Below are 14,406 nucleotides of genomic sequence, written 5' to 3' on the forward strand. Positions count from 1 at the left end.
TAGGGATGGAAAAAACCGTCCTGTTAAAACCGATACCGGAGTTTTAGTTCTGAATAACGGATATTTTTGGGTATTTGTTTGGCCTCGGTTATAGCAGGCGTTCTTATTTTTTACTAATAACCGGGTGCCGGCCGGTGTGGCCGAGCGGTTATAGGCGCTTCAGTCTGGAACCGCGTGATCGCTACGGTCGCAGGTTCGAATCTTGCCTCGGGCATGGATGTGTGTGATATCCTTAGGTTAGTTAGGTTTAAGTAGTTCTAAGTTCTAGGGGACTGATGACCTCAGATGTTAAGTCCCTTAGTGCTCAGAGCCATTTGAACCATTTGAACTAATAACCGGGTAAAAAAACGAAATATCAATTAGCCATGACAGCAGTGCTAAAATTTGGTTTTTAAATAAACCTTTTTTGCCGGCCGGAGTGGCCGTGCGGTTCCAGGCGCTACAGTCTGGATCCGAGCGACCGCTACGGTCGCAGGTTCGAATCCTGCCTCGGGCATGGATGTGTGTGATGTCCTTAGGTTAGTTAGGTTTAATTAGTTCTAAGTTCTAGACGACTGATGACCTTAGAAGTTAAGTCGCATAGTGCTCAGAGCCATTTGAACCATAAACCTTTTTTAAAAAAGAATAATTTTTGTTCTTAGAATTTCCATTGTCTTGAAATACTGCGTTATAATAGAAAATGGCAAAAGCGATCAGCATTATTTTAATAACAATGGTGACAGAAACGGACGACAACCAAACATATGCAATAGGTATTGGTACAGCGTTGCTGAGACACTCCGCTGCAGAGTGAAAATCTCATTCTGAATAACGTACTTGTTACAATGTGGCGTGGCCTGTTACGTGGTACGTGTGTGCAAGACTTGCCCCATCTGGTCTACACGGCAATTTCTCGCTGTCGTTGTCTGACATCAGTTGTATTACAAAATGGCACCATCCCTAGTGTTGAAATGTCCGCCCCTGTTAGCTGAGTGGTCGACAGCGGTAACTCAGCGTGTTCGGTAAGAGGGTTAGCTGCCCTCTGTAATAAAAAAAAAAAAAAACTGAGTTAATGAATAAACGACGAACTGAAACGGATGTCCTGCGATGTCCGCCCCGAGCAGATACAACGAACAAAAACGAACAAAATGAGATTTAAAAAACAAAAATGGTCAGCGCGACAGAATTTCAATCCTAAAGGCCCGGGTTCGGTTCCTGCCTGGGTCGGAGATTTTCTCTGCTCAGGGACTGCGTGTTGTGTTGTCCTATTCATCATTTCATCCCCATCGACGCGCAAGTCGCCGAAATGGCGTCAAATCGAAAGACTTGCACCCGGCGAACGGTCTTCCCGAGGGGAGGCCCTAGTCACACGACTTTTTTTTTTTTTAGTTTTGAAATATTCTACGAAGTGCAGTATCAGTGAAGTACAGTGTTCTATTTGCTTTAAAAGATTATAAACGGGACTAGCAACACAAAACTTGCGATTTCATATGAGGAGAAAACTTAACAATGCATTCATAGTTTACGATAAAATTAGAAATTAGCTTATTTGGTGTCTGTGTCTAGATAATATGCCTTTAACTGCTTGTAACCCTTGAAAACGGACAAACTGAAAACTGACACGAAAAACACAGTTTTTCAACCTTAGTTTTCACTCTTCAGCATTCATCGTTCGTAGTGCCCAAATGGTGGTATGACTTTTGAACAGAGTTTCAAAAAATTAGGATTAGCAGAAGAATATTGTTTTTTTGTGGTATTCAAGCACTTATCACTTGTCGAAACAAGCAGCGAACTGTGGACGGACTGAGTTTTCTTATTTTTGCCTATTTAATTCAATGTTTTGATTGTATGTATCTTGAATCTCTGTTCGATTTCTACGGCTACTACACGAAATAGCAGGAACAAAAAGCCGACAAACTGTTATTTCAGAAACTGCTTATTTTGATTGGTTTTAACTGTCAGGTTAAACTGGAGTTTTAGAAAACCGATATAACCAAAAACCGGTTGTTTCAACCATAACCACCATCCCTAGTATGTACAGGCGGTGGACAAAAACGCTGGCAGGAGTGGCCAAGCGGTTCTAGGTGCTACAGTCTGGAACCGCGCGACCGCTACGGTCGCAGGTTCGAAACCTGCCTCGGGCATGGATGTGTGTGATGTCCTTAGGTTAGTTAGGTTTAAGTAGTTCTAAATTCTAGGGGACTGATGACCTCAGAACTTAAGTCCCATAGTGCTCAGAGCCATTTTTTTTTGACAAAAACATGGAAATACGAAAAACACAAAAATTAATATGCATTATACGGTATAGGAATACCGATGGCATTTAAAACAGCTTGTGCTTTTCTCGGAATGACAAATACGGGTCCTGAATGGTTTTCAAGTCAATCTTATACCATGCTTGCTGCAAAGCAGTGGCAAATTCAGGTAGTGATGATGGAGATGCATAGCGTTCGTGCACCCTTCTCCCCAAAGCAGACCACAAACGTTCAATAACGTTGAGAACTAGTGACTGTGGGGGTCAGGGGAGATGTTACAGTTCATCCGTGTGCTCACATAACCAGTCTTGAAGATGCGAGCTGTGTGGACTGGGGCTCTAGCGCCTTGGAACATAGCTTCGCCATTTGAGATCAAACATTGAACCATTGGATGGGCTTGATCAGCCAAAATTGTCAGTGATCCTTGACAGTAATGGAATCTCGCAAATTAACTATAGGACCCATGGAATACCACGATGTGCGGCTGATCCCCGGCGGAAGTTCGAGTCCTCCCTCAGGCATGAGTGTGTGCGTTTGACCTTAGGATAATTTAGGTTAAGTAGTGTGTAAGCTTTGGGACTGATGACCTTAGCAGTTAAGTCCCATAAGATTTCACACACATTTGAACATTTTTGAATACCACGATATGGCTGCCAATATCATCATCGGACCTCCGCCATGATTCACCCTGGGATCGTAAACTTGGCCAGAACAGTGTAAAACAAGGCTAATCGAACAATATAACATTCTTCTATTGCTCCAGAGTCCACGTTTCATGGCTTCGGCACCACGGTTTCCCGCTACAAGTATTTGCATCTCTGATGAGCGGTTGTGGAATGCTAGATAGCCCTGCAAGTCCCTGGTTGTGGAGAACCCTCCGTGTTGTTTTTCTGCTGACAAGATTCGAGAGTGCGACATTCAGTTCTGCAGTGGCTTCTGCAGTTGTCATCTTGGCTGGTTCAAATGGCTCTGAGCACTATGAGACTCAACTGCTGAGGTCATTAGTCCCCTAGAACTTAGAACTAGTTAAACCTAACTAACCTAAGGACATCACAAACATCCATGCCCGAGGCAGGATTCGAACCTGCGACCGTGGCGGTCTTGCGGTTCCAGGCTGCAGCGCCTTTAACCGCACGGCCACTTCGGCCGGCAGTTGTCATCTTGTTTTGTGGCACAATCCTCTTCAACGATCGACTTCACGATCACTCCTCACACACATTCGCCCACGTTGTGACTTAGCAGATTATGTTTTTGCACTTTCCCTGTATGTGGTGTAAATCTTCGACCTGGTACCTCTTGAAACGCCAAACACTTTGGCTCCCTCGGTTGCAGAAGCACGCGCCGTACGTGCAGTCTTGGCTAGCGCCTTCATTTACCAGATGTAGCAGTATGAAACCGGAATTTCCCTATAGATAAAATGTACATATCGTGTGACTAGGGCCTCCCGTCGTGTAGACCGTTCGCCGGATGCAAGCCTTTCGATTTGACGCCACTTTCAAGACTGGCGCGTCGATGGGGATGAAATGCTGATGATTTGGACAACACAACACCCAGTCCCTGAGCGAAGAAAAATCTCCGACCCAGCCGGAAATCGAACCCGGGTCCTTAGAACTGACATTCAGTCGCGCTTCCCATTTTTTAAATTTTTTTATTTATTTTTATTTTTCAAAAAAATAACACCAGGAACGTAACCCGTGCCAGTGAAAGTAGCACTTAACCACTTTTGTTTCTTTTTATTATTATTATTATGAAGAAGGAAGACACAGAAACTTCTAGAAAAAAAATGAAAAACAGGAAAATTGATTTTGGAAGGGTTTTTTTTATTTTTATTTTTTTATACAAATGGATAAAGGAAAGCCTTTCCTCTTCGGCTACATAATCACAATAGTAGAAAGTCGTCCTGTTACTACATAAGGATGCTTATGTCGTCTCGTTGCTGTGTTGTTTCCGTGGTTAGTTCAATCTCATAAAAAAAGAAACTGGAAAGAGGTGCGATGGTTATCTTCTCATGTCATCGATAATCCAGCTACGGGGCGGATTATGGAATGCGCTCCAAAGATAATTAGAAAAATATTGCCTGTATTTAGGATTCTTGACGATCGCACAATGTCGTTCGTTGAGGTAATACCAAACATCGGGTATTGTCTTTTCGCCATTACTGAATAGGTAGTGAACAGCGTGGCCGCTAATCCACGTCACAGAGTTCGTTTTTGCTCTTGGGAAATACATCTCATCAGGGAAAAGAAGTGATCGGGTAGTTATCTTGTCGGCAGTCTTGCGTGTGAGAAAAATCCCACTCAGCTACCGGGGGCAGACTCGCTAGAGATGGTTCTAGCAGACAGTGTAGGGCCCATGAGACGGCGTCTGCAGCGCCATCTGCTTCCTGTAACGGCTGACGACGAATGTCAACACACAGTAGCCCAAGCTCCATACAACGGTATCTGTTTCAAACCTGTGAACATGTCGAGTTTTGTGCCTACGAACTACGATTTATGGACAGCATTGGTTTCCTGTTGTCATTTGGAGAAAACTGCTGCAGAATCACATAGAATGCTTCTCGAAGCTTTCGGCGAACATGCTATTGGGATAACACAGTGTTTCGAGTGGTTCAAAAAATTCGAAAGTGGTGATTTTGACGTAAGAAACGACGAGAGTGGGAAACCACCTAGAAAGTTCGAAGACAACGAATAACAGGCCTTATGGGATGAAGATGATACTACAACTCAAGAGAAACTGGCGGAACAATTGGATGTGACGCAGAAAGCCGTTTCTCTTTGGTTGAAAGCTACAGGAAAGGTGCAAAAAAAATGGGAAAATGGGTTCCGCACGAACTGAATGAAAGACAGCAAGCAAATCGAAAGACCACTTGTGAAGTGCTGCTCGCCAGATACAAAAGGAACTGACAGGTGACGAAAAATGGATCCTAAGCGTCGTAAAACGTGGGTGAATCCAAGCAAACCTTCGACATACACTGCAAGACCAAATCGCTTTGGAAAGAGACAATTCTCTGTGATTGGTGGGATCAGAAGGGTGTCATCCATTATGAGCTACTAAAACCTCGTGAAACCGTTAACACTGATCACTACAAACAACATATGATCAATTTAAATCGAGCATTACGTGAAAAACGACCGGAATATGGAAAAAGGCAACACAAAGTCATATTTCTCAATGATAAGGGCCCATCACACACAGCAAAACGGGGCAGGGAAACGATCTAGGCGTTCAGTTGGGAAATACTAGGGCACACGGCTTATTCTTCAGATTTGGTTCAAATGGTTCTGAGCACTATGGGACTTAACTTCTGAGGTCATCAGTCCCCTAGAACTTAGAACTACTTAAACCTAACTAACCTAAGGACATCACACACATCCATGCCCGAGGCAGGATTCGAACCTGCGACCGTAGCTGTCATGCGGCTCCAGACTGTAGCGCCTAGAACCGCTCGGCCACTCCGGCCGGCTCAGATTTGGCTCAGTCCGATTATCATCACTGGGACACGCTCTCGCTGAACAACCCTTCAAATCGTATGAAAATGGCCCGCTGACTGCACCAAAAGAAGAACTGGTTCTTGGCGTGACATTTACAGCCTGCCGAAGAGGTGGGAGAAATGTATAAATAATAACGGATATTACTTTGAATAAAATATTGTTTATCAATTTCAAACAACAGACGTGTAATTATTGCAACCAAGTTCCGGTTTTATACTTCTACGCCTGGTATATTCAAGCACGCAACTTTCGTAGTGTTTCCATATTTTTGTCCAACAGCTGTACATTGCTAGTCACAAGAATTGCAACACCATGAGGACGGCATACGAAAAACGGCGGTTTCACACGATGTGAGCTACATGCTTAGACGTGCAAATCATTTGCACCTCAGCACATCTGCACAACGAAAGCACAAGAAAGAGAAAAATAGAGGCTAATAGACGAAAAGCAAAGACTGATTGAAAGGAATTGGGATTAGATACGGAGGTATTATTCAAAAGCTTTGATTCTAAATTAGGATTAACCCACGAAATGGTGGACGATATAAATAAAAAGGATGAGGAAAATCTGTCTGAGTCAGCACGCGCTGAATATAACTTGGAAACGCCAGAAAAGAACGCAAAGGAAATGAGCAACTCTGTCTATAACGTTCGCTAATTGGAGGAGCGGACTATATCGGAAATAAATGTGGCAGTTCGCTTCACCGAATCTGAGGAGTTTGTCGCCCTTAGACGGACTGATGAGGAGCAAAAACAGGAAAGCCAGATACCGGGAATAGCGACACTATTCACGGCAGACACAGAAGGAATACCGGGAGCAAGCAATAAGCGACGCATTTCTGAGTATTCTCGGACAGATAATAGCACGAGAAACGCCCGCTGTAAGAGAGGCGGATGTTCTGTCGGAATGTATGGCAATCACCAGACGAGATTTCCACCAAAAGCGTTTCTTCTCGTTACGCAAGTCTCCCACTGCACGGCGGGTAGCAATCTAGACATAAATACATGGGTATATCAGTTTGTAACGCCGGAAATGCATATCCTCCTATTTGCATCTATTGTACTATAAATTTTCTTTCCTTATTTTGTTACCTGAAGATATGACATTTCTGTGTCTTTATATATTATATATATTGTAATTGTTTTACTATATATATATATATATATATATATATATATATATATATAGTAAAACAATTACAATATATAAAGACACAGAAATGTCATATCTTCAGGTATATATATATATATATATATATATATATATATATATATATATATATATATATATATATATATATCAGACCATTACTTAACTAGAATTAAAATTAAATTCACACCTAAAAGGAAATGTAACAGGAGAACACCCGTGATCCCGAAGTTCGACCTACACAGAATTAAAGATTCGAGGATCACAGAAAAATGGGAAGACCAACCTGCAGAAGAGTGGCCAAAATTTCGAACTAAAATCCTCAAAACAGCGAAAGAACTAATCCCACTACGTAAAAAACCAAAACACCCATGGTGGAACCAGGAATGTGAAGACGCTCTAGAAGAGAGAAAAAAAGCGTTTCAAAATTACAATTGCAACAAATCAGAAGAAACCCACAAGAAATTCCTTGAAGTCCGCAAACAAGCATCCAAGAGTTTACGGCAAAACAAACGGAAATATGTAAATGACCAACTAAAATCGATAGAAGACAACTTTAAAAATTACAACACACACGATTTCTATAAAACCTTTGCAAACCACATTAAAGGGTACTGTCCACAGAACCTCTGCTTCCGAAAATCAAATGGTAAACTGGCCTTAACAAATAAGGAAAATTGTGAAGAACTAGCGAAATATTTTTCAAAGCTTTTAAACTGTCCAGAACCTAAGGAGAGGTTTCCGAAAATACAACCAGAAACCGTATCAGAAAACTCAGCACCACCAACAAAAGAAGAAATTTATTCACATATCCAGAAGCTTAAAAATAACAAAGCATCAGGTGAAGATGGAATTGTAGCTGAACTCCTGAAAAATTTAGGTCCAAATTCACTCAGAGAAATCACACACATTATCCAAAATATTTGGCAAACCGAAAAAATCCCAGATGACTGGAAGATCGCACTAATTCACCCACTACACAAAAAGGGTGACAAATCAGATGTGAACAACTATAGAGGGATCTCGCTTTTACCAGTCACCTATAAAATTTTGTCAGCCTGTCTCCTGAAGAGAACACAAGAACAACTAGAATCAAAATTATCTGAATACCAAGCAGGATTTAGAACAAACAGGTCATGCCCAGAACAAATTTTTAACCTCAAAACCATAGTCAAAATGCGAGCTCTCAGACAAAAGCCATTAGTATGCACATTTGTAGACTTTAAGAAAGCATACGATTCAATAGATAGACCCTCATTATTTCAAATTTTAGAAGAAAGGGGATTAGATTACAAGACACGAGAACTAATAAAACAAACACTAACTGACACGAAGTCTAAAATAAAATTCATGGGAGAAATTTCGGAGCCCTTCGGCATTCAGACAGGTGTGAGACAAGGCGATGGACTCTCTCCTCTTTTGTTCAACATCGTTCTTGACAAAGTTATGGAGGAATGGGAGAAACAACTACGGAAAAATGAGTGTTGGAAACCAATTTCACTTGGCTTTTCCAAAAACAATCTTTACATTCCATACCTCGCTTTTGCAGATGATCTAGCAATACTAGCGGAGGATGAGCAGACCGCCATTAAACAGATTGACACACTCAAAGAATGTGCTGAGAAAGTTGGGCTACAAATCTCATTTGAAAAAACTGAATTCCTATGTTCAAAAGTAGAAATTGCAAGCTTAAAAACAAAATATGGCAAAATCAATAGAATCCCGTATTTTAAGTACCTCGGAGAATACATTGAACCAACAGGCCAAGAAATAGTATCACAGCAAAATCGTTTACAAAAAGTCAAAAAAGCATTCTGGTTAGTCCACAACCTCTACAACAAGAAATCCTTGTCAAGACAAACTAAAATTCGGCATTACAATACCGTCATAAAACCAACAGTCCTCTATGCAAGTGAAACACTAGTACTGAACAGAAAGCGAGAACTCGAAGACATCAAAAAAGAAGAGAGAAAAATCATTAGGAAAATTTTAGGAGCGAGACAGACTAAAGATGGCTACAGACTGCAAACAATCAAAACAACAGAAAAGTTTTCAAACATAGAAATTGATTTTAAGAAAAGGCGACTGAAATTCTTTGGTCATCTTAGCAGATTACCAGAAAACCGTTTGACCAGAAAGCTAATAAATTACGTAACCTCACTTAAAGCTTCAACACCTTGGATGATCGAAGTTAGAAAAGACCTCACCAACGCGGATATAACAGCAACCGATATTTCAGACAGAGATACTTTTAAGCACAAAGTAGAGAAGTGGAAAGTTTTACCAGAGCAACCAAAACAAAAACAGTACAGACCGAAGTGGTCAGAAGAGCGAAAGCAAGCCTTCTCAAAAAGAATGAAGATCTATTGGAGCAACAAGAAGAACCAGAAAAAAAGTTGATTGTCATTTGCTTAATGTCATTTGCTTAATGTCTTCCGTTATTGGGAGAATTCATAAATAATAATAAATAATATATATATATATATATATATATATATATATATATATACGAGGGCCGTTCAGAAAGTAACCTCCGGTTGATTTAAAAAAATACACCAAGTTAAATAAAAATATTTTAATATATACATCTTACAACTACATCTTTGCACTATTTTTCTACATAGTCTCCATAGCGATTGAGGCACTTATCGTATCTCTTCACAAGCTTTGAAATTCCTTCTGCATAAAAATCACCCGCTTGTGCCTGGAGCCAGCCTGTGACCGCATCTTTGAGCTCTTCGTCGTCATCAAACCGCTGTGACCCGAGCCATTTCTTCAAATGCATGAAGAGGTGATAATCACTTGGCGCCAGGTCTGGGCTGTAAGGTGGATGGTTGATAACGTCCCACTTGGAGGACTCAAGAAGGGCCGTTGTTCTGCGAGCAGAGTGAGGACGGGCGTTATCGTGCAAAAAAACGATACCGGAAGTCAGCATACCACGGCGTTTGTTCTGTATAGCCCGTCGTAACTTTTTTATTGTTTCACAGTACACATCTTGATTAATGGTCGTACCAGCGGTTTGATGACGACGAAGAGCTCAAAGATGCGGTCACAGGCTGGCTCCAGGCACAAGCGGGTGATTTTTATGCAGAAGGAATTTCAAAGCTTGTGAAGAGATACGATAAGTGCCTCAATCGCTATGGAGACTATGTAGAAAAATAGTGCAAAGATGTAGTTGTAAGATGTATATATTAAAATATTTTTATTTAACTTGGTGTATTTTTTTAAATCAACCGGAGGTTACTTTCTGAACGGCCCTCGTATATATATATATATATATATATATATATATATATATATATATATATATATATATATATATATCGATGTATAATTGGTTTGTTTTGTAAATATTATTTGTATTTTTACGCTGGGTCTGGCCTAGGGAAAACTATATTATCGAACGATTACATCGATAGGTCGTGTGGAGAACAAAAGTGTATAGGATCTTTGGTAGTGTTAACTCTGCGGCGTGGAGCGCGAGCAGAGGAGAGGCTGGCTGGAGTAGGGCGGTGGAGCAGATAGATGTGTTGAGTGACGCTCCCGCGAGTTGCCGCGCTTTCGGGGTTTGGCAGCATGTAATTGCGCTCGATAGTTACTGACGCAGTGTCGCGGACGGGAAGCATTAGCTGGTGCACATCAAGAGCCCGTTTCGCCTGGTGACCGTGTCGAGAAGAAGGCGCGCCAGCTTCCAGCTTCTGCAACAGCGACGGCCGACAATGAGTGACTGTCGCCACCTCCTCCACCGACGACTTCAAACCTTCAATCAACCAACAAGGAAGGCTGGAAGCACGTAAAGTTTTAGAACTCTATGGCAGACCTCAGCTTTTAAAATTGTCCCGTTTGCCTCACAAAATTACAGCAACTTAGTATGAACCTTTGTTGCTCATTGTCCCAATTGCATTACCAACCAGGGTCCCTTCCTTTTCCGGAATGAACCCGAGTGTCGTTGAAATTCAAACGCCAGCATTAAAGTAATATCATTCCATTTCACTGCTTTAATTTCTGAGTTCAGTTAAAGTATTCATAGCTGGCTAAAATATTTAGATTACACAAACACAAATTAAGAGTGCGAGTTTTGTTACCATATTTTAGCTTACCTGTGACTGCAGCTCACCTTGGTACGTACTAAATTTTACTATTGTTAATTGTTCACAATCATTTAATTCAAGTTCAAAGTTAAATCTCTTATTTCTAAATTGCGTAGATTCAGGTAGCTTTTGAAATGATTGTTGAGGTAGCCCAAGACTAACCTTATTTTATTGAATTTCGTAGTGCTTCAGAAACAAAGTTCACTATTAATTTCAGTCACTAAATTAACTTTCAATTTTCCGGTTTTATTAATTCTTTTGCTAAATTAAGTCAGTGTGTAGCGCAATTTATTACTTCTGACAAACATTCAGTTTTCACACAACACGTGTCAACATTCAGTTGCCACGCTTTTAGTGCTAATTATATGTGCATTAATCTTCCATTTTCAGTTATTATAGTAGTTGTCCATAGGACTGGCGACCGTAATTTTCCCCAAATCTCAAATATCCAATTAACGCCAATTAATTGTTAATGTAACGACCGCACATTTACTTTATTAATTTTATCCTTTTTCTCAAAATTAATTTCCACCAATTTCATTTGAATTTTTCGTTTCATTTAGATGTAACCCTTTCCTCCCTCTTTACCGACAAATTAACTTCGGTGACAATTGCTTTTCCAAATTTCCATTAGGTGCACGCGGCTTAATTTTTCACTGTCATTTAGGTCGATAAGTGAGGGGGAGGTTACAAGTTCAGAGACATTATGTCAAAGTTCTAGCCATTTCTATGCAAACTTAAATTCATGAACAGTCATATGACAGCTGAAGTGATTGCCTGAATTCTGCTAGAGAGTGCAGAATATTCGACGATTTCGAAGCGGAGATCGAAAAATTATACTGGTCAAGCGTAGAGGAGAAAGAACGCAAATAGGCATCATTAAAACCCTGCCACTGTCTGGATCTTTGGTACTTTGAGGTAACGTCAAGCCGAAATGAGTGCGCAAGCGAAAATTTTGTGGAGAGAAACAGACATATGAGTCCAAAACCACACGAGATACTGTCCCATCAGAGCCAACGAAATGATGACAACAGGTTCCGTCCACCGGATTTGGTAAAAGGCCAACGAAGAGAGTTGATACCGAAGGCGTGGAAATCTTTGAAATTCGAAGTCCAGCCCCAGGCAGGAAGCATCAGGTCTGCGTTACATATGAGAGGGAAACAGGCGTATAAGAAGGGCAGGTTCGTATCATAAACTATGCTGAAGTGTGAGAGATCAGGCAAGACTTTCTGGCCGAAAAGGGCAACGTCGAGGTGATGACATGTCCTGTCATAGGCATAAAACTAGCCAATAAATATTTAGATTATGTGTCATTTTACAGGTCATGAAGGGTAGGATGCCGAAAACAGGCACACCTCCTGCAGCATCTTTGCGAATCTTAAGGTTTCATTTGGTATTGTGTAAATATTAATACTAAAATGTTTTGTTTAAAATGTGTAGTTTTATGTGCTCGTGGAGCAGTACTACATTTTGTATCAATGAAGAAACATGTGAAGTGCTGAAGAGGGCGTTCTTGAGAGGCACTGCTGCAGTCACCGGTCAAATACACGATCATATTCTTCATTTTATATCAATAATCTCAGTGTAGAACGTCAGAATCAGACGCATTCACGGTTCTGTAAAGTCAGATATAACTTTGATAAAAATCATGGCTTTGTCAGTATGAGTATTGCAGTTGCATCTCAGGAACTCCCTTTGATCAGTCAGTACATGATCTGGTAATGCATTTGTATTTTGTTAAACGTCCTAGATACAGTACTACAGTCAAAATCACTGACCATTACTGTATATATTCTTTCAGCCCACAACCATGCGGCGGGGAAGGTAATAAAAATGTCATGTATTTTTGGTTTAAATTCTGAAATTATTTATATGGTGCCTCATTTCGTTTGCATAGTGTCCCATTACATTAAGAATAGTGTATCTCGTGAAATATCAAATTTTTGTGAAGACGGTAGTTTCCTCTGTTGGTATAAATTTTTGAAGGGTGAGGGTGAATAAACTGATGTATATGATTTACCTGGAATGTATGGCACGTGAAACAATTAAAGATTTTTTCTTAGATGAGCTAAAGGGTCATATGATACACTACAGACACTATTGGTTTCATGAAATTCATGCCACCTGTAGCGAGGAAATGCACTCTGGTATTAGCCACAAGTTTTGTGTCTGTGGGTTTTTATCAGATGTCACTTTGCCAAGGAAGCACTGGACGATATTGATTTTTTTAATTTTTGTTAGGGATCATACTTTGGCCCATGCCAGTTTGGACTATTACTTAAGAAACAGTAGGAACATTTAATTTTTGCCGTTATTTCTCCAACCAATACAAGCTTTCTGTGCATAGTGCTCAAATCACTAACATGATTATTAGGACTCTCAAATGGAAGTGCACCAATGATGAAAATATAATTTTATCCAAGTCATGTTTTGGGATAACACTTCACATCATATGAAGGTTTAAATGCAGGAATGACAATTTTGGCACATAGTAAAGCAGAACTGTGGTAACTGTGTTAATCATTTTTCCATTTTCATTAAATATATCATCTGTGGGGTTAAGCACTGCAGCTGTCCTTTATAAATTACATAGTTACACAAATTTCGTTTTTTTAGAATAAAACTGTTTGATAGGATTACCACCTACTGAGATAAAATTGTATTTAAGTACGAAACATGCTTATAGGACTATCTCCACTTTTGCAGTAAAGATTAGATGCGAGCTGCAGGACAGCACATACGAGAGGCAGAGAGACGATGCAAACCTACAATAGCCTGATTATTGGTTGGGCCAGCCAGTGGAGACTATATTTTACATGGAGGCTTTATCACCATGTCAGCAGTGTTGTTAACATGACTACCGACAGAACCTGCAGTGGCCTTTCTGACACTAGCCACAAGAGAAAACACTAAGGAGTTAATCTTAAATATTTTGTCTGTTTTGCTGTTATGATATAAAGAACATGTTGTAAAGCAACTGTTAATACTGTTGCCGGCCGAAGTGGCCGTGCGGTTAAAGGCGCTACAGTCTGGAACCGCAAGACCGCTACGGTCGCAGGTTCGAATCCTGTCTCGGGCATAGTTGTTTGTGATGTCCTTAGGTTAGTTAGGTTTCACTAGTTCTAAGTTCTACGGGACTAATGACCTCAGCAGTTGAGTCCCATAGTGCTCAGAGCCATTTGCACCATTTTGTTAATACTGTTACTGTCGAAGACAGTAAAGTAAATTATGTTATACTTAGTGTCTCGTGCTAGTGTGAAAAATTTTGCTCTTAGATGTAAGTTCCTCTTATGTAGACGAATATGTCGCCACAAAATGATAAATAAGACATATGGGAGTAATTTATTGTGTTAGAATCAGTTTTGAAAGCTCACTTGGACAGTCAAAAATTGAATTTTAAAACAAAAACCTTTTCACTTGCCGTTTTTTTGCTGACGTGCT

This window comes from Schistocerca nitens, chromosome 3 (genome assembly GCF_023898315.1).
Source record: "Schistocerca nitens isolate TAMUIC-IGC-003100 chromosome 3, iqSchNite1.1, whole genome shotgun sequence".
NCBI classification, from domain to species: Eukaryota; Metazoa; Arthropoda; class Insecta; order Orthoptera; family Acrididae; genus Schistocerca; species Schistocerca nitens.